The sequence below is a fragment of the Procambarus clarkii genome, chromosome 41, assembly GCF_040958095.1.
Source record: "Procambarus clarkii isolate CNS0578487 chromosome 41, FALCON_Pclarkii_2.0, whole genome shotgun sequence".
NCBI lineage: Eukaryota > Metazoa > Arthropoda > Malacostraca > Decapoda > Cambaridae > Procambarus > Procambarus clarkii.
In genome coordinates this window covers 15,098,472-15,123,471 of record NC_091190.1, presented here as the reverse complement: position 1 = coordinate 15,123,471, position 25,000 = coordinate 15,098,472, and the positions used below count along the sequence as shown (strand labels likewise).

The window sequence follows — 25,000 nt, the reverse complement described above, 5'->3', positions numbered from 1 at the left end:
AAATTACATGTAAAACGCCGATACGATAGTGAGAGGTAATGGCCTCCGGTGCATGCTGGGAGGCTCTCGTGTGACTCCAGCCCCGTGTTTATTTACAGTTAACTTGACTATAAGTGTGTTAATGTGAACTGCTAGAGCACTGGCGCCGGGCTACACTCCACGCTCGCTCGCCTGGTATATATATATATATATATATATATATATATATATATATATATATATATATATATATATATATATATATATATTTTTTTTTTTTCCAGTGAACCTTTTTAGTAGAGGTTCTGAAGTCTCCCTCTTGAGGGGGGGTGGGGGGGAGAAAGGGCTGAAGTGTGTCCTCGGGCTGTGAGGGCTGAAGTGTGTCCTCGGGCTGTGAGGGCTGAAGTGTGTCCTCGGGCTGTGAGGGTGAAGTGTGTCCTCGGGCTGTGAGGGCTGAAGTGTGTCCTCGGGCTGTGAGGGCTGAAGTGTGTCCTCGGGCTGTGAGGGCTGAAGTGTGTCCTCGGGCTGTGAGGGTTGAAGTGTGTCCTCGGGCTGTGAGGGTGAAGTGTGTCCTCGGGCTGTGAGGGCTGAAGTGTGTCCTCGGGCTGTGAGGGTTGAAGTGTGTCCTCGGGCTGTGAGGGTGAAGTGTGTCCTCGGGCTGTGAGGGTTGAAGTGTGTCCTCGGGCTGTGAGGGTGAAGTGTGTCCTCGGGCTGTGAGGGTGAAGTGTGTCCTCGGGCTGTGAGGGTGAAGTGTGTCCTCGGGCTGTGAGGGTGAACAGCCGTAAGAGATTAATACAGTATTTATAATTTCAGGAAATTATGTCTTATTAACCTAACCTAACCTAACCTAACCTAACCTACCTCAGACAATTTTACCTAACTTGAGTAAATTTTAACAATTTTACCCAAATTAGATAATATTAGGCAAATTAATATAATCTAATCGAACCTAATCCAACTTCTCGGAGCCCGAATCCATCAAGCTCAACCACTTTCGAAACCTTTACATCTTTCCTCGGTCATTTATTAAACAGTTTACGACTTTCACAAACCACGGTTATTATTTTTTTATATATATATAAATAATCTCACAGTGCTTCGGAGATCGTGAATTATTTAATAATTGTAAACAAGGCCGTCATGTTTGAGGCAAGATTTATAGGTTTTGTAAATGGTTGTGTAAATGCTTAATGACTGTTGGCGGGCAGGCTCCTGTTGGCGGGCAGGCTCCTGTTGGCGGGCAGGCCCCTGTTGGCGGGCAGGCTACTGTTGGCGGGCAGGCTCCTGTTGGCGGGCTGCCTCCTGTTGGCGGGCAGGCTCCTGTTGGCGGGCAGGCTCCTGTTGGCGGGCAGGCTCCTGTTGGCGGGCAGGCTCCTGTTGGCGGGCAGGCCCCTGTTGGCGGGCAGGCTCCTGTTGGCGGACAGGCTACTGTTGGCGGGCAGGCTCCTGTTGGCGGGCAGGCTCCTGTTGGCGGGCAGGCTCCTGTTGGCGGGCAGGCCCCTGTTGGCGGGCAGGCCCCTGTTGGCGGGCAGGCTCCTGTTGGCGGGCAGGCTCCTGTTGGCGGGCAGGCTCCTGTTGGCGGGCAGGCTCCTGTTGGCGGGCAGGCTCCTGTTGGCGGGCAGGCTCCTGTTGGCGGGCAGGCTCCTGTTGGCGGGCAGGCTCCTGTTGGCGGGCAGGCTCCTGTTGGCGGGCTGCCTCCTGTTGGCGGGCTGCCTCCTGTTGGCGGGCAGGCTCCTGTTGGCGGGCAGGCTCCTGTTGGCGGGCAGGCTCCTGTTGGCGGGCAGGCTCCTGTTGGCGGGCTGCCTCCTGTTGGCGGGCAGGCTCCTGTTGGCGGGCAGGCTCCTGTTGGCGGGCAGGCTCCTGTTGGCGGGCAGGCTCCTGTTGGCGGGCAGGCTCCTGTTGGCGGGCTGCCTCCTGTTGGCGGGCAGGCCCCTGTTGGCGGGCAGGCTCCTGTTGGCGGGCAGGCTCCTGTTGGCGGGCAGGCTCCTGTTGGCGGGCAGGCTCCTGTTGGCGGGCAGGCTCCTGTTGGCGGGCAGGCTCCTGTTGGCGGGCAGGCTCCTGTTGGCGGGCAGGCTCCTGTTGGCGGGCAGGCTACTGTTGGCGGGCAGGCTCCTGTTGGCGGGCAGGCTCCTGTTGGCGGGCAGGCTACTGTTGGCGGGCAGGCTCCTGTTGGCGGGCCGGCTCCTGTTGGTGGGCAGGCTCCTGTTGGCGGGCAGCCTCCTGTTGGCGGGCAGGCTCCTGTTGGCGGGCAGGCTCCTGTTGGCGGGTAGCCTCCTGTTGGCGGGCAGGCTCCTGTTGGCGGGCTGCCTCCTGTTGGTGGACAGGCTCCTGTTGGCATCACAATTCATTTCCTATTCGTTATCCATCTGGAGTGGAGATATGGGCTCTGCCTCACTCGTCCCAATCAGAGTAACGTAAACACTCAATTATCAAGAGCAAACAATTGATCTCTCCAGAGAGGTGGAAAAGAATGTGTTTTGTTGCCTCCAAATAGCTCTTACCACCTCTTAAACTCAAGAATAACAGCGGCAGTTTCTGGGCGCTGCAGGATTTCTTGTGAAGCTGTTGCAATCAGTGTTGGTGTTAATGTCAAGAGTTGCAAACTTTGGCCACTAGGGCGGCGTGCGCAGCTGGTCCCGCCAGACCCCCAAGAGTTGTCTTGGAATTATGGGATTTTTTGGGGCGATACTTAACATGTCGTAGACTTTCACAACACCTCTGTGGACTGTTACAACACTCCGTGGACTGTCACAACACCTCCGTGGACTGTCACAACACCTCCGTGGACTGTCACAACACCTCCGTGGACTGTCACAACACCTCCGTGGACTGTCACAACACCTCCGTGGACTGTCACAACACCTCCGTGGACTGTCACAACACCTCCGTGGACTGTCACAACACCTCCGTGGACTGTCACAACACCTCCGTGGACTGTCACAACACCTCCGTGGACTGTCACAACACCTCCGTGGACTGTCACAACTAAACAAAACACCTTTACGGTGTTACAAGGCTGCAACATCCATTATCAGAATTGACGATTCCAATTATCCTATAGTACAGTGGTCTACGTCCTCGAATCCTAATCCAGGATGGGTTAATGGAGGCACATTTCCTTTCACCTGATAAACCTGTTCACGAAACCTTGAAATGGGTATACCTGGGTAAAGACCAGTATTTGACGTTAGGTTTGATAATGGTTAAGCCACTCAAGAATTGGCACGGGCATGAATAGCCCGTAAGTTGGTTGTTGACGTTAGGGGGTTGTTGTTGTTGTTTAAGATTCAGCTACTCGGAACAAGTTCCAAGTAGCACGGGCTATGGTGAGCCCGTGGTGGACTTACCTGGCACAGATTTATATAGTACCGGTCTTCTGACTCCTCATTACGGGAATTATGCTGAAAGTACGAATAATTTGTTTTGCTGGGACAGGAAGCCTGTATATATATTCATACCGTTAACTTATATCGACTCCTCCCCCCACACCCCCACCACCCTCCCTATGGTTTAACCCCTGACCCTCCCCAGGATGCAACCCAACAAGCCTATAATCCCCAGGTACCTATTTACTGCTAGGTGAACAGATGCATTAGGTGAAATGAAACTTCAAACTTGAGACCACCAACCAATTTTGGCGGTGTCTCCAGCCCATAAGGGAGCCGGTCGGCCGAGCGGACAGCACGCTGGACTTGTGATCCTGTGGTCCTGGGTTCGATCCCAGGCGCCGGCGAGAAACAATGGGCAGAGTTTCTTTCACCCTATGCCCCTGTTACCTAGCAGTAAAATAGGTACCTGGTGTTAGTCAGCTGTCACGGGCTGCTTCCTGGGGATGGAGGCCTGGTCGAGGACCGGGCCGCGGGGACACTAAAAGCCCCGAAATCATCTCAAGATAACCTCAAGATAACCCAGGTCACGTGTCGGCCAGCTGGGCAAAATGGAGCTAAAAAGAACGATAATCATTGTTTTATGTTAAACCGGTATTGCGAGGTTTTTAAATACTGTATATATATTTTTTCCATGTGAAATGCGTCCTGCGGCTTCACTGGAAAACTTTATGATTTTGAAGAGCTAAAGTTTATGAGTTATGTGACGGGAGTAAGACGGGCCCCGGTGGAAGCCTTAGCCCCCAGCCTGCCCTGCTGGGGTTCCTGACCTGCTGGGGTTCCTGACCTGCTGGGGTTCTTGGCCTGCTGGGGTTCCTGACCTGCTGGGGTTCTTGGCCTGACCTGCTGGGGTTCCTGACCTGCTGGGGTTCCTGACCTGGCTTGCTGGGGTTCCTGACCTGCTGGGGTTCCTGACCTGACCTGCTGGGGTTCCTGACCTGACCTGCTGGGGTTCCTGACCTGGCCTGCTGGGGTTCCTGACCTGACCTGCTGGGGTTCCTGACCTGGCCTGCTGGGGTTCCTGACCTGCTGGGGTTCCTGACCTGCTGGGGTTCCTGAGCTGCTGGGGTTCCTGACCTGACCTGCTGGGGTTCCTGACCTGCCCTGCTGGGGTTCCTGACCTGCTGGGGTTCTTGATCTGGCCTGCTGGGGTTCCTGACCAGCTGGGGTTCTTGATCTGGCCTGCTGGGGTTCTTGACCTGCTGGGGTTCCTGCACTGCTGGGGTTCTTGATCTGGCCTGCTGGGGTTCCTGACCTGCTGGGGTTCCTGCCCTGCTGGGGTTCCTGACCTGCTGGGGTTCCTGACCTGCTGGGGTTCTTGATCCAACTTGCTGGGGTGCCTGACCTGACCTGCTGGGGGTTCCTGACCTGCTGGAGTTCTTGATCTGGCCTGCTGGGGTTCCTGACCTGCTGGGGTGCTTGATCTGGCCTGCTGGGGTTCCTGACCTGCTGGGGTTCCTGCCCTGCTGGGGTTCCTGACCTGACCTGCCGGGGGTTCCTGACCTGCTGGGGTTCCTGACCTGCTGGGGTTCCTGACCTGCTGGGGTTCCTGACCTGCTGGGGTTCCTGACCTGACCTGCCGGGGGTTCCTGATCTGCTGGGGTTCCTGACCTGCTGGGGTTCCTGACTTGCTGGGGTTCCTGACTTGCTGGGGTTCCTGACCTGACCTGCTGGGGTTCCTGGCCTGCTGGGGTTCCTGACTTGCTGGGGTGCCTGACCTGACCTGCTGGGGTTCCTGACCTGCTGGGGTGAGAACCCCTTTATGTCTTTTAAAAAAAATTCCTGTCTAGTCATCTTGAGAGCTCCGAAATTCCGAGAGCTCTAGCTCTAGTTTGAGAATATTATCACATAGAGCGCCTTGTTTTCTTTAAGCCCCAGACAGAAGTTTCTGTCCTGCCCTTCCTGTTCTTTTTTATAGCTAGACTGTTCTAAGAGCCATGGCTTGACTCTTTGTGAGCCCCTGCCTGATTGAGAACCACTACCTGGTTTGTTTGAAAGCCCTGACCTGACTCTTTAGAGCCTCGACCTGGCATTATGAGCCCCGGACTGACCCGCTCAAATCCTCGACCTGACCCACTGAGAGCTCCAACCTCATAAATATTTTACTTCCACCGACACACTATTTCTCTCTGTCGCTCTCTCTCTCTCTGTCGCTCCCTCTCTGTCGCTCTCTCTCTCTGTTGCTCTCTCTCTGTCGCTCTCTCTCTCTCTCTGTCGCTCTCTCTCTCTCTGTCGCTCTCTTTCTGTGTCGCTCTGTCTCTGTCGCTGTCTCTGTCGCTCTCTCTCTCTGTCGCTCTCTTTCTGTGTCGCTCTGTCTCTGTCTCTCCCTCTCTGTCGCTCTCTCTCTCTGTCGCTCTCTCTCTGTCAATCCCTCTCTGTCGCTCTCTCTCTCTGTCGCTCTCTCTCTGTCACTCCCTCTCTGTCGCTCTCTCTCTCTCTGTTGCTCTCTCTCTCTGTCGCTCTGTCTCTGTCTCTCTCTCTCTCTCTGTCGCTCTCTTTCTGTGTCGCGCTCTCTCTGTCGCTCTGTCTCTGTCGCTCTCTCTCTCTGTCGCTCTCTCTCTCTGTCGCTCTCTCTCTCTGTCGCTCTCTCTCTCTGTCGCTCTCTGTCTCTCTGTCGCTCTCTCTCTCTCTGTCGCTCTCTCTCTCTGTCGCTCTCTCTCTGTCGCTCTCTCTCTCTGTCGCTCTCTCTCTCTCTGTCGCTCTCTCTCTCTGTCGCTCTCTCTCTCTGTCACTCTCTCTCTGTCGCTCTCTCTCTCTGTCGCTCTCTCTCTCTCTCTCTGTCGCGCTCTCTCTCTCTCTCTCTCTCTCTCTCTCTCTCTCTCTCTCTCTCTCTCTCTCTCTCTCTCTCTCTCTCTCTCTCTCTCTCTCTCTCTCTCTCTCTCTCTCTCTCTCTCTCTCTCTCTCTCTCTCTCTCTCTCTCTCTCTCTCTCTCTCTCTCTCTCTCTCTCTCTCTCTCTCTCTCTCTCTCTCTCTCTCTCTCTCTCTCTCTCTCAACAGTCGGCCATCTCCTGCTATACCCACCACCCCAGGTCTCCTCCTCCTTCCTTGCTCTGTTGGATCGATTTACAGCGAGTCCGTCGCTGCTTCCAATGGTCAGTTAAAACTAAAAATAATAAAAGGACGAATGATGACCATGGATTGCGCCTACATGTCAACAATTTAACGTATCGATTAAGTCGATTAAGGCAGTGTCTGGGATGCTCCCGGACGCAGGTTCGAATCCTCGTCACGGCCCTTGTGGATTTGTTAACGTATCGTTAGTTTTGCAACATGTTGAAGCATCGCTCAGTTCACTCGCCTCTTTGTCCACTGAGTCCCCTAACTCTCGTTACTAGGGTGAGAGAAACTCTTTTTTCCCCCCCAAGACTCTTGCTCAGTTCCACTGGACTCTCACTCCTTTCTTAGACGGAGATATCGGCTGGCGCGTCATGTGGGTGTCCGCTTCACCCTCCTGCCTGATATCTTCCTGGTTGTGACCGGCACTGATATCAGCACTCTTTTCTGTGCCCTGGAGACGCCTTTTTCTTTGCTGCTTCTACCGTCTGCCTCAGACTCTGGGCACTTGAAGATTATTTGAAGCGTTCTTTTTGGATGTGAGCGCTGGCTGCGTTCATCCAGTCTGCTGGATTCGTTTATTATCGTTTGGGCTACTTCTCTGAGGTAACGTAATTATCAGGAGAACGCGCTCAGGCAGTACGACTATGAGTGATATGAGGATAAGGGTTTTTGAATAGGACGGAGGGATCCCCAACCACTTGGGACGGTAGGGGATTGAACGCCGACCTGCTGGAAGCGAGGCCGTTTACAATGCTAAAGTATATTGGGCGTGTCCTAGACATTTAGGGGCTTTATTAAGACACACAATTTTTCAGGAGAGACTACTACTCTGGTTAGACTATTCTGGTTAGAGTAGTTACTAGTTACTCTGAGTATTCCGAGTCAGAGTAACTATTCTGACCGAGTAGTTACTCTTGGGTCAGAGTAACTGTCAACCTCTGTCAGAGTAACTGCTCTGACCCAAGTGCTCACAAGCAGGCTTGCTCGCTCTCGCTAGACGTCAAGAATAAGTAATCACATTACAAGCCAGCTAGCTGTAAGGTTATGCCATTCAAGGAGCCTACGATGCACTGGGGTCCATTCAAGGATCCTACGATGCACTGGAGTCCATTCAAGTATCCTAAGGTGTACTGAAGTCCATTCAAGGATCCTACGAGGCACTGGGGTGCATTCAAGGATCCTACGATGCACTGGGATCCAGTCAAGGATCCTACGATGCACTGGGATCCGTTCAAAGTTCCTACGATGCACTGGGATCCGTTCAAGGATCCTACGAGGCACTGGAGTCCATTCAAGGATCCTAAGGTGTACTGAAGTCCATTCAAGGAATCTACGGTGCGCCGGCGCCCATGCTATGACCTCCTGCTCCAGCAAATGAAGGTTTAAGGTAAGGAGGGCTGGTGGAGGTGTAGAGAGGAGCAGGGGAAGCAGGCGCGCCTCCCCACACCTCCCTTGTGTTAGCATGACAATGAACCCCCCCCCCCCCCCGCGCCCAGTTTTACTGCCTGTAAGACACACGACTCGGCCCGAATAAATTGATTTCTCTCCTGCCTTGATGGCCACCCTAATGTTTTACTCTCGGGGATGTTGATGAGATATTGTGAGGGGGAGAGAGAAAGGGAGAGTAGGAGATGGCTCGGCTGATGGATAGGCGCGTAGTGTGCCCAGAGACGAGGAGAGAAGGGGAAATGGATGGATGGATGGATGGTTGTGACTCGTAATGGAACTGACTTGATCCGTGACTGGCGCTGCTACGGAGCATCACATACGGTGATTGCCTGTCAGTCTCTGTCTCTCTCTCTCCTCTGTCATTAGACCGTTCTCACGATTGACAAGCGTGAAATTTGAAGGGACTTTTTGCTTATCCAAAAGCGCGGGAACTTGCGCACCTCCACCTATCGGCAACGATGAGAAACTGCAAATGGAATCGACGGCTGTTGAACTGCTTGTCAACCTCTGCTTTGTTTACTGTCCACTCCGTGCATACCGTGCGCATGCGTGAAAAATATTGTACGGATTCAGCTACAAATATGCGTATGAACCTGAGACCGTCCCTTGCAAGCGTAACTCGAGGCCATTCAGTCACAACGTCTCTAAGAGAGCGTAAGATTCATACGCAAATGCTTAGAATGCATCGTCTTGGTTATCTTGAGGTTATCTTGAGATGATTTCGGGGCTTTAGTGTCCCCGCGGCCCGGTCCTCGACCAGGCCTCCACCCCCAGGAAGCAGCCCGTGACAGCTGACTAACTCCAAGGTACCTATTTACTGCTAGGTAACAGGGGCATTCAGGGTGAAAGAAACTTTGCCCATTTCTTTCTGCCTCGTGCGGGAATCGAACCCGCGCCACAGAATTACGAGTTATGCGCGCTATCCACCAGGCTACGAGGCCCCGGTGGGTAGCGGAAGTCTTATATGTATTCGTAGTGCGTATATTGCACACCATGCGTGAGGATGTGCACGTGTTTATGCGCCAGAATTTGTTTTACTTGAGAAATTGTAATGGTATCAGATAAGTCACTGTTGTTTGGGTGTGGGAGGTGGTCAGTGATATGGGGGGAGGGGAGAAGGGGGGGAGGGGGGGGAGGGGAGGAGGGGGGGGAGGGGAGGGGGGGGGGAGGGAAGGTGGCCATGGTAATCCCATTAACTCTCGGCTCAAGTGGGGGACTTGTGAAGCTTCTGTCTCCTGCTGCCTCTCTACACCCTTGTCCCGGGGCGTTTAATGTCCATTTCCCCGTGTCCGGGAGTGTGTGTGGGGGGGGGGGGGTAATAGTCTATACTCCCCGTGGCCCGGGCCGCCACTGTCCACATCCTCGGCCCGGGCCGCCACTGCCCACATCCTCGGCCCGGGCCGCCACTGTCCACATCCTCGGCCCGGGCCGCCACTGTCCACATCCTCGGCCCGGGCCGCCACTGTCCACATCCTCGGCCCGGGCCGACACTAGCAAGAGTGCCGGCCCGGGCCGACACTAGCAAGAGTGCCGGCCCGGGCCATTAAATTTAATTACACTCAAACATTTAGGTAAAGAAAAGCAACACTCTTGAGTATCCAAGCGTGCAGCTTTGGGAACTGCTTGAGGAACGGGGAGCCGGTCGGCCGAGCGGACAGCACGCTGGACTTGTGATCCTGTGGTTCTGGGTTCGATCCCGGGCGCCGGCGAGAAATAATGGGCAGAGTTTCTTTCGCCCTATGCCCCTGTTACCTAGCAGTAAAATAGGTACCTGGGTGTCAGTCAGCTGTCACGGGCTGCTTCCTGGGGGGTGGAGGCCTGGTCGAAGACCGGGCCGCGGGGACACTAAAAAAGCCCCGAAATCATCTCAAGATAACCTCAAGATAACCTCAAGATAACCTCAAGATAACCTCAAGAGGGATTCCCGTGACCCCCGGCCCACAGTGCCACTGTGGGTCTCCAGTACACTCACTCCCACCGTAAACAATTCTGATATAACATTGAATCAACATTAATAATGTTATTCCAGCTTTGAGTGAACGTTATCTGGGCATATCTTACCATGTGCGAGGGCAAGTACTGAGGCATGTGACGGTACGGCGGTGGGACCCTCTGATCCATATAAGCCTACACTCCATATTGCACCACGTGAGTTACAGCCCCGCTCCTGTGCCAGGTAAGTCCACTACGGGCTCACCATAGCCCGTGCTACTTTGGAACTTTTGTTCTAAGTAGCTGAATCTAAAACAACAATGATGCACCACGCTATAGTCATCTCATATACCTGGTAAACCAGCAAGTTTAACTGTTAGACTCGATGCGTCTTGTGTATTTGGTTGGCATTTGAATTGCTATATAAAATATCCACCGTATACTCTACGGTGTATTATTTATTTACGATTATAATATAGCTCGCGTAATCCCAGTGTGAAATGAAATGCTTATGGGTTTTAAGTTTGTTATGCAGCGTAAAATAGCGCGCCATATCAAATGCGTTCTGAAATAAAATAAGGCTCGTAGACCTGAAACTTTTCCAGTAAATCTGAGAACACAACCGGTATCACTTAGCCTACACGAGTTAGGTTAAATTATCCGTAGGGAATTATAGTGGGGTCGACTGTAGAAATAAATTCTTGATAATTGATCAAGAGGAGGTGTCCCACGGGCCAGCGTTAATATATGTTTTAGAGTTGCTGATTGAAGCACTAATTTATGTATTAAACATATTCCCTGTGAGGCCACAGGCCACTTACGTTGGGACCATGTTTCCTGTAGCAGGCTGGATGTGGATTACTAAGGTGTAAGGGGTTGTTGTTGTTATAGATTCAGCTACTCGGAACAAGTTCCAAGTAGCACGGGCTATGGTGAGCCCGTAGTGGACTTACCTGGCACAGGAGCGGTGTCCAGGTGTAAGGGGGTGTCAGACTCATTTATTTATGATGCATTCCATACCCATCCCGTGGGTGTAATGACTCCGATGACTTGTGATGTGACAGGCTCTCCCGCCCCCTCTCGCGGCCGCCCGGGCACCATCTCCCCCTCCTCATCCCGCACCAACCTGACTGACAGGCTCCCATGCTGCCTCCTTCGGCTATATCCGACGTGGCCGCGCACTTTCCAAGGAGGACTGACAGCATAACTCCATAATCCACAACGACTACTGGGAATACAAGTGCAGGGATTCGGGACGGATCCTTCGCATGGTCGTCCCTTAAGGACACCTCGACGACCTCTGCGACTACGACACCCTGAAGAAGGAAATTCGACTACCAACAACTGGGAATAGGAAACCAATCCTCTTGTAACACCCGGAAATCTCCCCTTAAACCGGACAGCCCTGTGGCACTCAGCTGTGAGCAACGGATGCAGGTAATGTCCCCAAAGAGCCTCCACTTACGGGTTCACCATAGCCCGTGCAACATGGAAATTTTGTTCCGAGTAGTTGAATCTAAAACAACAACAACCTCGTCTCCAGGCCACTCTGTCTCTCCTCGTCTCCTTTCCACTCTGGCCCGACTCGTCCTCCCTCGTTCCGTCGTCACTACTTCTCCTCTCAACCCGGGAGACACAAACCTCCCGCGACATATCGTTCACCGCAAGTTTTGCCCGGGCAAACTGGGCCGGACGAGGCAATAAATCTTGTCTGTGGCGGGCAGATTGGCGCTAATATCTAAGTGGATTTTGCCGATAAGCCAGCCTCATTTTGTGATCATCCCAGCCACACTTTCATCCAGGTTTCTAGCCAGAATTTACAGTAATGAATGGGGATGGCGTCGGTGGAAACGTTAAAGCAGAGATGGGGGAGAGTTGGGAGGCGGGCTGTGAGCACCGCTCCGGCTCCCGCCAGATCCCGCCAGCCCCTGCTTGCTCCCCGCCAGCCCCCGCCAGCCCCTGCTTGTCCCCCGCCAGCCCCCGCCAGACCCCGCCAACCCCCGCCAGCCCCCGCAAGCCCCCGCAAGCCCCCCGTACTACACACCACAGGGGCTACCGAACACCACCTCGACCCTCCCTGGCTACTCCGCTCAGGATCTTGAGTCTTTGATGCTAAGAAGAAACCCGTAAACGACTTACAAACCCTAATAAAACGACACTAATCATCAGAGTTTGAATAACTCTGGATGGATACTAAACATTTCCCCTCGTTTCGTGCTGCGATAAATTCAAATGGGGAAAAATGTTTTAGGGCAAAAAATGGTAAGTTGGGCGAGTGATTTAAGGCCAGTGTCCGACGCCTGGTGAGCTGGGTGAGTCAGGGCCGGCCGGGACAGGTAAAAATTGAATATAATAGTTTAGTGACGGTGTTAACGCATTTGAGAACGGGCTGCTTAAGCACATTTTAATCGTTAACTGAAGCTAACGACAGCGATGATTAAATTAATAAGTCCGATCGTGTGTGTGTGTGTGTGTGTACTCACCTAGTTGTACTCACCTAGTTGTGTTTGCGGGGGTTGAGCTCTGGCTCTTTGGTCCCGCCTCTCAACCGTCAATCAACAGGTGTACAGATTCATGAGCCTATCGGGCTCTGTCATATCTACACTTGAAACTGTGTATGGAGTCAGCCTCCACCACATCACTTCCTAATGCATTCCATTTGTCAACCACTCTGACACTAAAAAAGTTCTTTCTAATATCTCTGTGGCTCATTTGGGCACTCAGTTTCCACCTGTGTCCCCTTGTGCGTGTTCCCCTTGTGTTAAATAGACTGTCTTTATCTACCCTATCAATCCCCTTCAGAATCTTGAATGTGGTGATCATGTCCCCCCTAACTCTTCTGTCTTCCAGCGAAGTGAGGTTTAATTCCCGTAGTCTCTCCTCGTAGCTCATACCTCTCAGCTCGGGTACTAGTCTGGTGGCAAACCTTTGAACCTTTTCCAGTTTAGTCTTATCCTTGACTAGATATGGACTCCATGCTGGGGCTGCATACTCCAGGATTGGCCTGACATATGTGGTATACAAAGTTCTGAATGATTCTTTACACAAGTTTCTGAATGCCGTTCGTATGTTGGCCAGCCTGGCATATGCCGCTGATGTTATCCGCTTGATATGTGCTGCAGGAGACAGGTCTGGCGTGATATCAACCCCCAAGTCTTTTTCCTTCTCTGACTCCTGAAGAATTTCCTCTCCCAGATGATACCTTGTATCTGGCCTCCTGCTCCCTACACCTATCTTCATTACATTACATTTGGTTGGGTTAAACTCTAACAACCATTTGTTCGACCATTCCTTCAGCTTGTCTAGGTCTTCTTGAAGCCTCAAACAGTCCTCTTCTGTTTTAATCCTTCTCATAATTTTAGCATCTCATAATTTTAGCATCTCATAATTTTAAATGTGTGTGTGTGTGTGTGTGTGTGTGTGTGTGTGTGTGTGTGTGTGTGTGTGTGTGAGTGTGTGTGTGGAGAACCATCACAAGCTGATGTTTCTGCCAGTACTCTGGTGTTCGGCATGAATGATGTACCACCAGAACACGACGACTCCCTCGGCTGCACCTTGCCTTAGTAGCGCAGTTGAGTGGAGAAGGTCTTCCCAATATCCTGGCCAGGTAACTTCCATATATTAATCAGCCGCGTCGGGCCGCCAATGCCCCCTACAAGTGTGGGCTTGTAGGGGGCATTGGCGGAGTGTGGAGCTGCCAGCCACGGCGCTTGGAGGGGGGGTTGAAGTGGGGTTGATGACCCTGCTGGAGAAGGGGGGCAGGGTGGAGATGGATCAGGGGGAGCCCTGGAAAGGTAAGTGGTATAACCCTTGTGTGGGAATAGTCTGAGGAACACACGTGTCTCGCTAATTGGCCTCTTCAGCATTCCTTGTGCATAAACTATTGAATCCAATGTTTGTGTTGCTGGGGATTGTTGCTAAGGGTGAGCCCTGCGAGGAGTCTCTCAGCCTCTCTTCCCCATCTTAGTAATGAACTGCTTGCTGCCTCGTCAGCTTGATCCTCTTGAGCTCCCTTCGCCGCTGGCCTCCACGTCCCCTCCACGTCCCCTCCACTCCCCTCCACCTCCCCTCCACTCCCCTCCACCTCCCCTCTACCTCCCTGCGAGTCTGGCCTGTCGCCGACACATCACCAGAGCTTAGCGTCGTGCACAAACAAGCCCCAAGAGTAACAAGGTCCATAAAACGTCCAATAATATTGAGAGGGTCAACGACTAGGGGCCTCAACAGAGGGCTGGGAGAGACATTTCAGCTGGTGTCATATATATATATATATATATATATATATATATATATATATATATATATATATATATATATATATATAATATATATATGTGTGTGTGTGTGTGTATGTGTGTGTGTGTGTATGTGTGTGTGTGTGTATGTGTGTGTGTGTGTATGTGTGTGTGTGTGTGTATGTGTGTGTGTGTGTGTGTGTGTGTGTGTGTGTGTGTGTGTGTGTATAGCTCCTTGTCAGGCGCTTCACCTGATTAATTGTATAAAAAATAAGTATGTAGATTACACGTATTTTACACTAATTCTGATCTGACGTTGTATCATGAGAGGGTGAATATAATGACCAAACCGCACACTAGAAGCTGAAAAGACGACGACGTTAATCCCATGAATATAATAGTATGCGAGTGATGGGGTGGTGTATGGGGGTGACGGGTGGTGTATGAGTATAATGGAGTGGTGTATTTTTTTCTATCATGCACTGAAGAAGTACTGATAACAATTAAGGCACAATTCCCTGTAAGGATAAGATGGGATACTGGAGTGAACAGTAAGGATAAGTTGGGATACTGGTGGGATCAGGGGTGCAAAACAGGATGATAGTCGAGGCAAGGGATGCAAGGACATGATGCTACACAGTGTACAGATGCAGAGGGATAGATGTGAGCAGGGGGACGACAGTATGGGGGGTGTGTGGAAGAGTATTACAGAAGGGACGGGAGAGAAGAGGAGGCGGCAAGCACCGGGCGGAAGGGAGCGCGTTTAATGGTACGCGGGATTGAGTCTGTGTTCCAATATGTGTGTGTGGGGGGGGGGGGGCTGAGAGCTTTGAACTAATAAGCATGACTGGGTATGCGGGGACGTGCCTGCCGCAGGGATTAACCAGATTGTGGTAAGGAAATCTCTCCATGAATCTGAATTGGCTGGGAATTGCTCCTGTGTCTCACGCCTCGGGGTGTCTTTGTCGGCCAGATAAAATGTGTCCTCCTGAATTTGTGTTTATATTATGAGGGGGTAAACAGGTGGCGAAGATAATGCCGTTGTGGCCTCGCGGAGGTTTATTGAGAATTAGAAGGTTTTAGGGAGATGCGTAAGAAAATGGCTTCCACGAGATGGGCAGCTAGTGGACTGCGATAGCGCCGAGTATGGGAACGTAAGGGTGTTGTTGTTATAGATTCAGCTACTCGGAATAAGTTCCAAGTAGCACGGGCTATGGTGAGCCCGTAACTTACCTGGCACAGGAGCGGTGCTGTGAGGAACGTAAGGTAATTAGTAAGAATATATAGCACGAGGATTTACAGGATTGGAGTTGGGAGGGGGGGGGACGGTGTGAAAGAAAGATGTCCAACCACTTGGACCATTGGGGATCGAACGCCGTCCTGCAAGAAGCAAGGTCTTAGCTGTACCGATATGTCCAAGTGGCTGGACAAGCCTGGTCTGGAACTTTGAGGTAACATGGCTGATGTCTGGAGACCCGGATGTTGTAGAAGATTGTCAGGGAGTCCATCTGAGGCGAATAGCGGAGTCGAAAGATTGATTGATAAAGATTAAGCCACCACAAAAAGGTGGCACGGGCATGAAAAGCCCGTAAGTGGAGGATAAGACGAAAGACATGTCTTATAATATATGCCTGGAAAAGACTGGAAGGTTTAGGTCACAAGAAAATGAACAAATCCACAAGGGCCGTGACGAGGGTTCGAACCTACGTCCGAGAGGATCCCAGACGCTGCCTTAATCGACTGAGCTACGACATGGTTAAGAGAATTGCAACCGGGAGTGTGGATTTGTTCATTTGATGTATCACGCTATTGTGATTTCTGTGTGCACAGTACATGTAGTTCCTACCTATCTTGAGGTTATCTTGAGATGATTTCGGGGCTTTAGTGTCCCCGCGGCCCGGTTCTCGACTAGGCCTCCACCCCCAGGAAGCAGCCCGTGACAGCTGACTAACACCCAGGTACCTATTTTACTGCTAGGTAACAGGGGGATAGGGTGAAAGAAACTCTGCCCATTGTTTCTCGCCGGCGCCTGGGATCGAACCCAGGACCATGTAGTTCCTACCTAAATTATAGACATACTTCAATTGGTCAATGCGTTATTAAAGATAACGATAGTTATACGTTATGTGGTAGTCAGTAACCGAGGTACTTAACTAAACACCCTCGACTGTTGCAGTACTGAGTAAACAAGAATTCCAAACCATGCGAAACAATTTCCCATAAAGAATGGATCACCTCAGCCACTCAACACTATTCAAACAATAAGTAAACAAATCTCATGTAGGCAGATGTGTCCCGCGTGTGGCACAGAGCCTCAGGGATCTGTGGCACTACGGCATTCTGATTGTATTGGAGTATAAAGCGCCGTTTAGGTCTGTTTGGGTAACAATAGTGTTGGTGTATTTCAAAGGTTGCGAAAGGCAGTTCATTCCATATACGAGAGCCGTTTCAGTGGACCAAGGGTTTAGGGGCCTCGTAGCCTGGTGGATAGCGCGCAGGACTCGTAATTCTGTGGCGCGGGTTCGATTCCCGCACGAGGCAGAAACAAATGGGCAAAGTTTCTTTCACCCTGAATGCCCCTGTTACCTAGCAGTAAATAGGTACCTGGGTGTTAGTCAGCTGTCACGGGCTGCTTCCTGGGGGTGGAGGCCTGGTCGAGGACCGGGCCGCGGGGACACTAAAGCCCCGAAATCATCTCAAGATAACCTCAAGATAGTGTGGGTGGGAGAGAGGTGTGGGAGGGTCAGGGTAGATCTCCATTACACACAGAAATCACAATAGCGTGATGCATCCAATGAACAAATCCACACTCCCGGTTCCAATTCTCTTAACCATGTCATAGCTCAGGCGATTAAGGCAGCGTCTGGGATCCTTTCGGAAGTAGGTTCGAACTCTCGTCACGGCCCTTGTGGATTTGTTCATTAGATCTCCATCTTAAGTGATGCTGAGCATTGTCTCTGCTGTTGGGTGTTCTTGACGTGTATACACATATAGTGAAATGTATCATTGTAGTTCTATAGTGAAATGTATCATTGTAGTTCTATAGTGAAATGTATCATTGTAGTTCTATAGTGAAATGTATCATTGTAGTTCTATAGTGAAATGTATCATTGTAGTTCTATAGTGAAATGTATCATTGTAGTTCTATAGTGAAATGTATCATTGTAGTTCTATAGTGAAATGTATCATTGTAGTTCTATAGTGAAATGTATCATTGTAGTTCTATAGTGAAATGTATCATTGTAGTTCTGTTGTTCTTCAATAACTATACTGAAGAACGGACTTGAGAACACAAGTCCGGGGGGGTTACCTTGAGGTGCTTCCGGGGCTTAGCGTCCCCGCGGCCCGGTCGTCGACCAAGCCTAAAGGGGGTGGGGGGAGTCCTGATAATTAATTATCATTGTCGGGGACAGGAAGCCTGTATGTAGGTTTACCGAGGTCCCCCCCCCCTCCCTAAACCAACTACTGGGCTTCTCAAGGATGCCACCCACAACAGTTGCCTAACTCCTGGGTCCTTATTTTACTGGTGTTGAACAGTGGCACTAGCTGAAAGGAAAGGTGCCCAACCGTTTCTGTCCTAATTAACAGTTTTGATTCCAGGAATTAATTCAAAGGAATTTTTTCTTAACCTGTCAACTTAGAGGAACATATTAACAGTTTTTTTTCGAAAATGATAATAATTTATTGAAAATAATACATTATAATTACTTATCAATGATAAGTGTAGAACAAGTTACCAGTGAAAATATATAGATTTCAAATAAGTAAGATTTGCCATGAATCCGAATTCCAGTTAACTTTCGGAATAATCTCAGTTCTTAGAAAAAGACTTAAGTCTTCTGACGATGGAAAATAGTTGAGAAGAAAATATGGCAAGTTCGTTCTTTCTGAAGTTAATTGGTTCCAGAAAACGGATCTATTTATTCCTTTGTAAAAACCTGAATAACACATGTGAGAAGCAGTGACATAATCACTCGTGGGAGAATGTTCTTTCTTCATTGATCCTCGAAAAAAGTTGATTAATATATATTGTCCTGATATCTATGATGATTAATATATTGTCCTGATATCTGCGATGATTAATATATTGTCCTGATATCTGCGATGATTAATATATTGTCCTGATATCTGCGATGATTAATATATTGTCCTGATATCTGTTATGATTAATATATTGTCATGATATCTGTTATGAATAATATATAGTCATGATATCTGTTATGATTAATATACATTGTCCTGATATCTGTTATGATTAATATATAGTCATGATAACTGTTATGATTAATGTACATTGTCCTGATATCTGTTATGATTAATATATATAGTCATGATATCTGTGATGATTAATATATAGTCCAGATATCTGTGATGACTAATATATATATTGTCATGATATCTGTGATGATTAATATATATATAGTCATGATATCTGTGATGATTAATATATAGTCCAGATATCTGTGATGACTAATATATATATTGTCCTGATATCTGTGATAACTACTATATATTGTCCTGATATCTGTGATAACTACGTATTTAAGTATATGGGAACAATCAGAATTCCTAAAAAAATAGTTTTGTTCTTAAAAAAATTATTGAAAACTGATGCCTTTACCTTTTGCAAATTATATTATACCAAAGGTGACAAATGTTGTTAATGAATGAAGATAAAAAATTCTGGTGATATATTACAAGTCTCTCGGGAAAATATTAAACAAAAATTGTCAGTTTTTTATTTATTAGTTAACAAAATATATTTAAGTACATAATTTAATCAAAAAAATAGTTTTGATTTCCGCGCCAAAAATGTTTTTCCCCTTCCACAAATTTAGTATTATATAAAAACAGCGATGCATGAAAAGTTCTTTATGTAAAGAACTTTTGGGATCGTCTCGGACGTAGGTTCGAACCCTCGTCACGGCCCTTGTGGATTTGTTTATCACGTAAAGAACTTTATATAAAGTTGACCAGACCACACACTAAGAAGGTGAAGGGACGACGCCGACGTTTCGGTCCGTCCTGGACCATTCTCAAGTCGATTCATGGTCCAGGACGGACCGAAACGTCGTCGTCCCTTCACCTTCTAGTGTGTGGTTTGGTCAACTTACTTTAGCCACTTTATTGTGACTCATCGCCTGCATATAAAGTTGTCTTCTCTCCTTGGCTGCTTCTTAAGTTGTACTCGTTATCCAGGGCTTGTACGCATTTCATTTATATAACCTTATCAGTGATACTTAAGTGGTATCTAAGAGGGAATATTCTAATCTAAATTAATAAAATATTGGTTTAACAGTTTATAATGAGATGTATATTTACTTTTTTACGGTAATACAATATAGAGATAAGGAGACAAAATGATGATTGTTATCAGATGCAGTGCGGTTATATCACATTAGTAGCTGGCATAATCTAATATGGACTAATGCAGTATGTATTTACCAAGAGCTTGGGTAATTACCACCGAACCCCCCCCCCCCAACCTTTCCACCCCCTCTACACACACACACACACACACACACACACACACACACACACACACACACACACACACACACACACACACGAATAGAAATACTCAGAGAGAAACGCTAGAAGACAAACATTGGAATACAGACGCAGAGAGAGAGAGAAGGGAAGGGAATTATCAAGGGGAATCCGCCAAGCCATTAAGACTAAGTAGCAGTGGGAAGAGGTTAGGGTAAGGATTTGGGACGGGATGGAATGGTGCCTAACCACTTGGATGGTCGGGGAATGAACGCCGATCTGCTTGAAGGGAGACCGTCGCTCTACCGTCCAGCCCAAGTGGTTGGGCAGAGAGACTGAGAGAGAGAGGGATGTGGAAGAGGCTGCCACACCATTGCCAAACAGGTATCCTAGTGCTACACAGGATATTCAGACCGCCATAATCCCGCTTTATTTATCCAGAAAAGATGGACAGGAATATTGCCCTTAACCGCGCTAGCTGCTTCCTGCTAAGACTTCCTATAAACCAGTGAGGGTGAACTACATCATTTTTACGGGCGTCTTTCTTGAGAATTCTGAGCCTTGACAGGAAGAGTATCGGCGTAGATAGGCTTGGCCATCAGCATATTTCATAGGAGGAGCTCCAGTGTTACCTCGCCTCAGGCTCGGGTCTCTCCTGGGTCCCTCTCACTTCTGCGTCTCCTCGTATTCCTTAGATGTTGTTATCAATAATAACTGGAGGAGGTACTTCATGATACCAGATGGTACCAAAGGCGGCCTTTTACTGAGTGTTTGTGGTCGTTAATAATGGAATTATATGACAAAGGGTGGACAAAGGGGGATAATGATCTTGAAGAGTTTGGGAATCACTGGTCAAAGGTAACAAGGTCAGTGTAGTGTTACGTCTTAAGTCGTCTATCATCTAGTGCAGGCTGCCTGCCTGTCTGCCTGCCTGTCTGCCTGCCTGTCTGTCTGCCTGTCTGCCTGTCTGTCTGCCTGCCTGTCTGCCTGCCTGTCTGCCTGCCTGTCTGCCTGCCTGTCTGCCTGCCTGTCTGCCTGCCTGTCTGCCTGCCTGTCTGCCTGCCTGTCTGCCTGCCTGCCTGCCTGCCTGCCTGCCTGCCTGCCTGCCTGCCTGCCTGTCTGCCTGCCTGCCTGTCTGCCTGCCTGTCTGCCTGCCTGTCTGCCTGCCTGTCTGCCTGTCTGTCTGCCTGCCTGTCTGCCTGCCTGTCTGCCTGCCTGTCTGCCTGCCTGTCTGCCTGCCTGTCTGCCTGCCTGTCTGCCTGCCTGTCTGCTTGCCTGTCTGCCTGCCTGTCTGCTTGCCTGTCTGCCTGCCTGTCTGCCTGCCTGTCTGCCTGCCTGTCTGCTTGCCTGTCTGCCTGCCTGTCTGCCTGCCTGTCTGCCTGCCTGTCTGCTTGCCTGTCTGCCTGCCTGTCTGCCTGCCTGTCTGCCTGCCTGTCTGCTTGCCTGTCTGCTTGCCTGTCTGCCTGCCTGTCTGCCTGCCTGTCTGCTTGCCTGTCTGCCTGCCTGTCTGCCTGCCTGTCTGCTTGCCTGTCTGCTTGCCTGTCTGCTTGCCTGTCTGCCTGCCTGTCTGCTTGCCTGTCTGCCTGCCTGTCTGCCTGCCTGTCTGCCTGCCTGTCTGCTTGCCTGTCTGCCTGCCTGTCTGCCTGCCTGTCTGCCTGCCTGTCTGCCTGCCTGTCTGTCTGCCTGTCTGCCTGCCTGTCTGCCTGCCTGTCTGCCTGCCTGTCTGCCTGCCTGTCTGCCTGCCTGCCTGTCTGCCTGTCTGTCTGCCTGCCTGTCTGCCTGCCTGTCTGCCTGCCTGTCTGCTTGCGGGGCAGACAGGCAAGCCTGTAGATAGACATACAGTTAGGGGGATTGGGAGAAAGGTAGGTAGGCAGGTAGGCTGGAAGACAGGCAGACAGCCAGATTGGCTGAAAGGCAAGCACGTAGGCAGGCAGGCAGGCAGGCAGGCAGGCACGTAGGCAGGCAGGCAGGCAGGCAGGCAGGCAGGCAGGCAGGCAGGCAGGCAGGCAGGCAGGCAGGCAGGCAGGCACGTAGGCAGGCACGTAGGCAGGCAGGCAGGCAGGCAGGCTGGAAGGCCACAATACTAATCTCGTCAGACTTCGATAAAGTAAGTAAGATCTCTTACACTTCATTACGCCATAACTCGCCTTTCCTCCTCGAGCCCAGAGGAAGAATCTTTTATGGTCTTCATAGTAAACTTTTGCCTCTGGAATGAGATGTCTGTGCCCGGAATATCCAAGTTTACGGCTCGGACCAGCCGGGCATCCTAAACTTTTTGTAATATAGTTGCAATCCCGTGCACAGGAGGTCTTATTGCTCCCTAAAGACAGCGGGAATGATTTCAACTGTCGCTTAGCTCCTGCTGATAATTATTTTATACTCACCATTTGAGTACGCTGATTAGTTTATAAACAAATGTGTCGGTTTTGAACTCATTGAGAATTTCCTCCATCACCTTTGAGTTGAATCTTGCTAGACTTGTAGTTTCCTTCTAGTTAATCTTGGAAGAACTTTTGCCTATTAATAGCGAAACTTCAAACCGGTTCGCTAGGCGTAATTGAGAAGTGAATTAGTACTTTTATTATGGTTATTAATACACTTATTCATGCTGCATCTTGTTAAAGGTCTCGTTGCTCATTGTGGCGTTGTAAAGTTAACTCTCGCATCCAAAGTTAGCAGCAGCTGGTGGCTGTGTGTGGTACAGCTGGTGGCTGTGTGTGGTACAGCTGGTGGCTGTGTGTGGTACAGCTGGTGGCTGTGTGTGGTACAGCTGGTGGCTGTGTGTGGTACAGCTGGTGGCTGTGTCTGGTACAGCTGGTGGCTGTGTCTGGTACAGCTAGTGGCTGTGTATGGTACAGATGGTGTAAATCGTGTCTATGTCTCTCTCCCTCCTTCCTCCTCCTCCTCCTCCTTGCCCAGTAATTCCTCATTTTCCGTTATTGGGGGGATGGGGGGGGGGACTCCGACGATCAGGAGAGCACTTAGAGTGAGCATTTTGATGCCTCTTCTTTTGGACATAGGATAGGAGACAGACTAAGTGTGACTCGATCGTTATCCAGTTCTGTTGTTGAACCACAGAGCTTTACCTCCTCCGGTTTGGCTCTTCCTGTTGGGAAATAAAGCCAAATTTGTATTCTAAACCCAAAGGTCAGATGAATTATGTCTATACAGCGCCAGATAAATCTATGTGCATTGTTCATTAGCAAATCTTATCAAGCTATTTTCAGACTCGTTCACAGTGTTACTTCTGTTATCTAGTCACGGAACTGTTGGTACACTCTCCTGTTATCTAGCCATGGAACTGTTGGTACACTCTCCTGTTATCTAGTCACGGAACTGTTGGCACACTCCCCTGTTATCTAGTCATGGAACTGTTGGCACACTCCCCTGTTATCTAGTCATGGAACTGTTGGCACACTCCCCTGTTATCTAGTCACGGAACTGTTGGTACACTCTCCTGTTATCTAGCCATGGAACTGTTGGTACACTCTCCTGTTATCTAGTCACAGAACTGTTGACACACTCCCCTGTTATCTAGTCATGGAACTGTTGGTACACTCTCCTGTTATCTAGCCATGGAACTGTTGGTACACTCTCCTGTTATCTAGTCACGGAACTGTTGGCACACTCCCCTGTTATCTAGTCATGGAACTGTTGGCACACTCTCCTGTTATCTAGTCATGGAACTGTTGGTACACTCCCCTGTTATCCAGTCACGGAACTGTTGGTACACTCCCCTGTTATCCAGTCACGGAACTGTTGGTACACTCTCCTGTTATCCAGTCACGGAACTGTTGGTACACTCCCCTGTTATCCAGTCACGGAACTGTTGGTACACTCCCCTGTTATCCAGTCACGGAACTGTTGGTACACTCCCCTGTTATCTAGTCACGGAACTGTTGGTACACTCTCCTGTTATCCAGTCACGGGGCTTTCCATTACATAACAATCATGATCCCTACATGAGGACGTGATCTGTTCGCTTAACACGTTAATTACGTCTTCATTCAATAACAACCTTGCTTACGGAAACCCCAAAGAGCTGACAGCCCCGGATATATATATATATATATATATATATATATATATATATATATATATATATATATATATATATATATATATATATATATATATATATATCAACACCGGATAGGTGTGAGCAAACTTTTTTGTCTAGAAGACGGCTGATCTCTGATGGGTGTCTTTCAATCTAAAGTTAGGCATGTCTAGCAGAGCACTGGAGCTCTCAGCCTTCCCCCTGCGTCTCTTCATCTACTGTATCTCCGTTAAGGCTTGAGACAAAGCCCAGACTGGTCAAACGTCTATAGTATCCTGCTGCCATCCGCCTTAGCTCATCTGCACGACGGGAAGGGTTGCCTGAGCTCTGCTAAACACATAGACAACTCTATGAGCTATACAACTCGGCTGCATTGTGCGCGTAGCAGTACTAAGCTGATGTAGAAAGTAGACGAGTGTGTCAGTATGATGACCGTTTTCTATGCTCTCGCTTGTATTCCCTTCCACTGAGCTCATAGCTGGCTTATGGGTATTTTTAATTCCATTCTTTCTGCGCACAGAAAACTTTTGCTGTTTGCTTGGGTGTTCACTTGAGAACCCCTGAAGCACAAGAGACGTCTCACTTCCCCCCCCCCCCCTCTCCCTTCCTTGACCCTCGGCATGTGATCCAAGTTGTGTGTTTGCCTCGGGAAGGAAGGAGGGAGAGGGAGGGGGAAGGGGGAGAGAGGGAAGGGGAAGAGCTATGTGCTCTGTGTTTCGTCACTTTAATAGAGTGAGAGGGCTGCCGTGTGGGCCTTGAACAAGGCTGGTTAGCATCCGCCTGCTGGAATCTGTTCTCTGGCAAGAACGATCATTATGGTCAGTAAGGTGTGACATTCCAGTGGTCCCCATGGTCAGTGTCGGGAGTCACAAAATGTTTCGGCCTCTCACTAATGATTATTAAAGAACCCAGTAACACTACCAGGCTCCTGGTAGTGTTACTGGACCAGTAACACTACCAGCCTCCCACTAGTGTTGCTGTTGACTCTGGAACAGTACCGGGCTCCCTGGCCAAAAGAGCCAAAGCTCAACCCCCACAAGCACAACCAGATGAGTACAGCTAGATGAGTACTCACGGACACGCGCGCGCCGGCGCGTCTATTCAGCAGGTGCACAATGCCTTTAGACAAATTGCTGGTTGATGGTTCTTTGTTCCAAACTGCGCCATTATAGTCTTATGTCCTGCGGTGCTTGTTGGTGTCTCAATAAGAGCCAAGCAACAGAGCCTCCATAACACACACTGTGTGCTAGCATGAGTCTAACCCGCCGGGGTTAGCATGAGTCTAACCCGCCGGGGTTAGCATGAGTCTAACCCGCCGGGGTTAGCATGAGTCTAACCCGCCGGGGTTAGCATGAGTCTAACCCGCCGGGGTTAGCATGAGTCTAACCCGCCGGGGCTAGCATGAGTCTAAC

General features: G+C 49.7%; 1 protein-coding gene across 2 annotated transcripts in view; it reads left to right on the top strand.

Annotated features, from left to right (window-relative positions):
• Positions 1–25,000, top strand: part of LOC123761022 (atrial natriuretic peptide-converting enzyme) — a 504,836-nt gene that overhangs the window by 97,949 nt on the left and 381,887 nt on the right. The window lies entirely within an intron of this gene.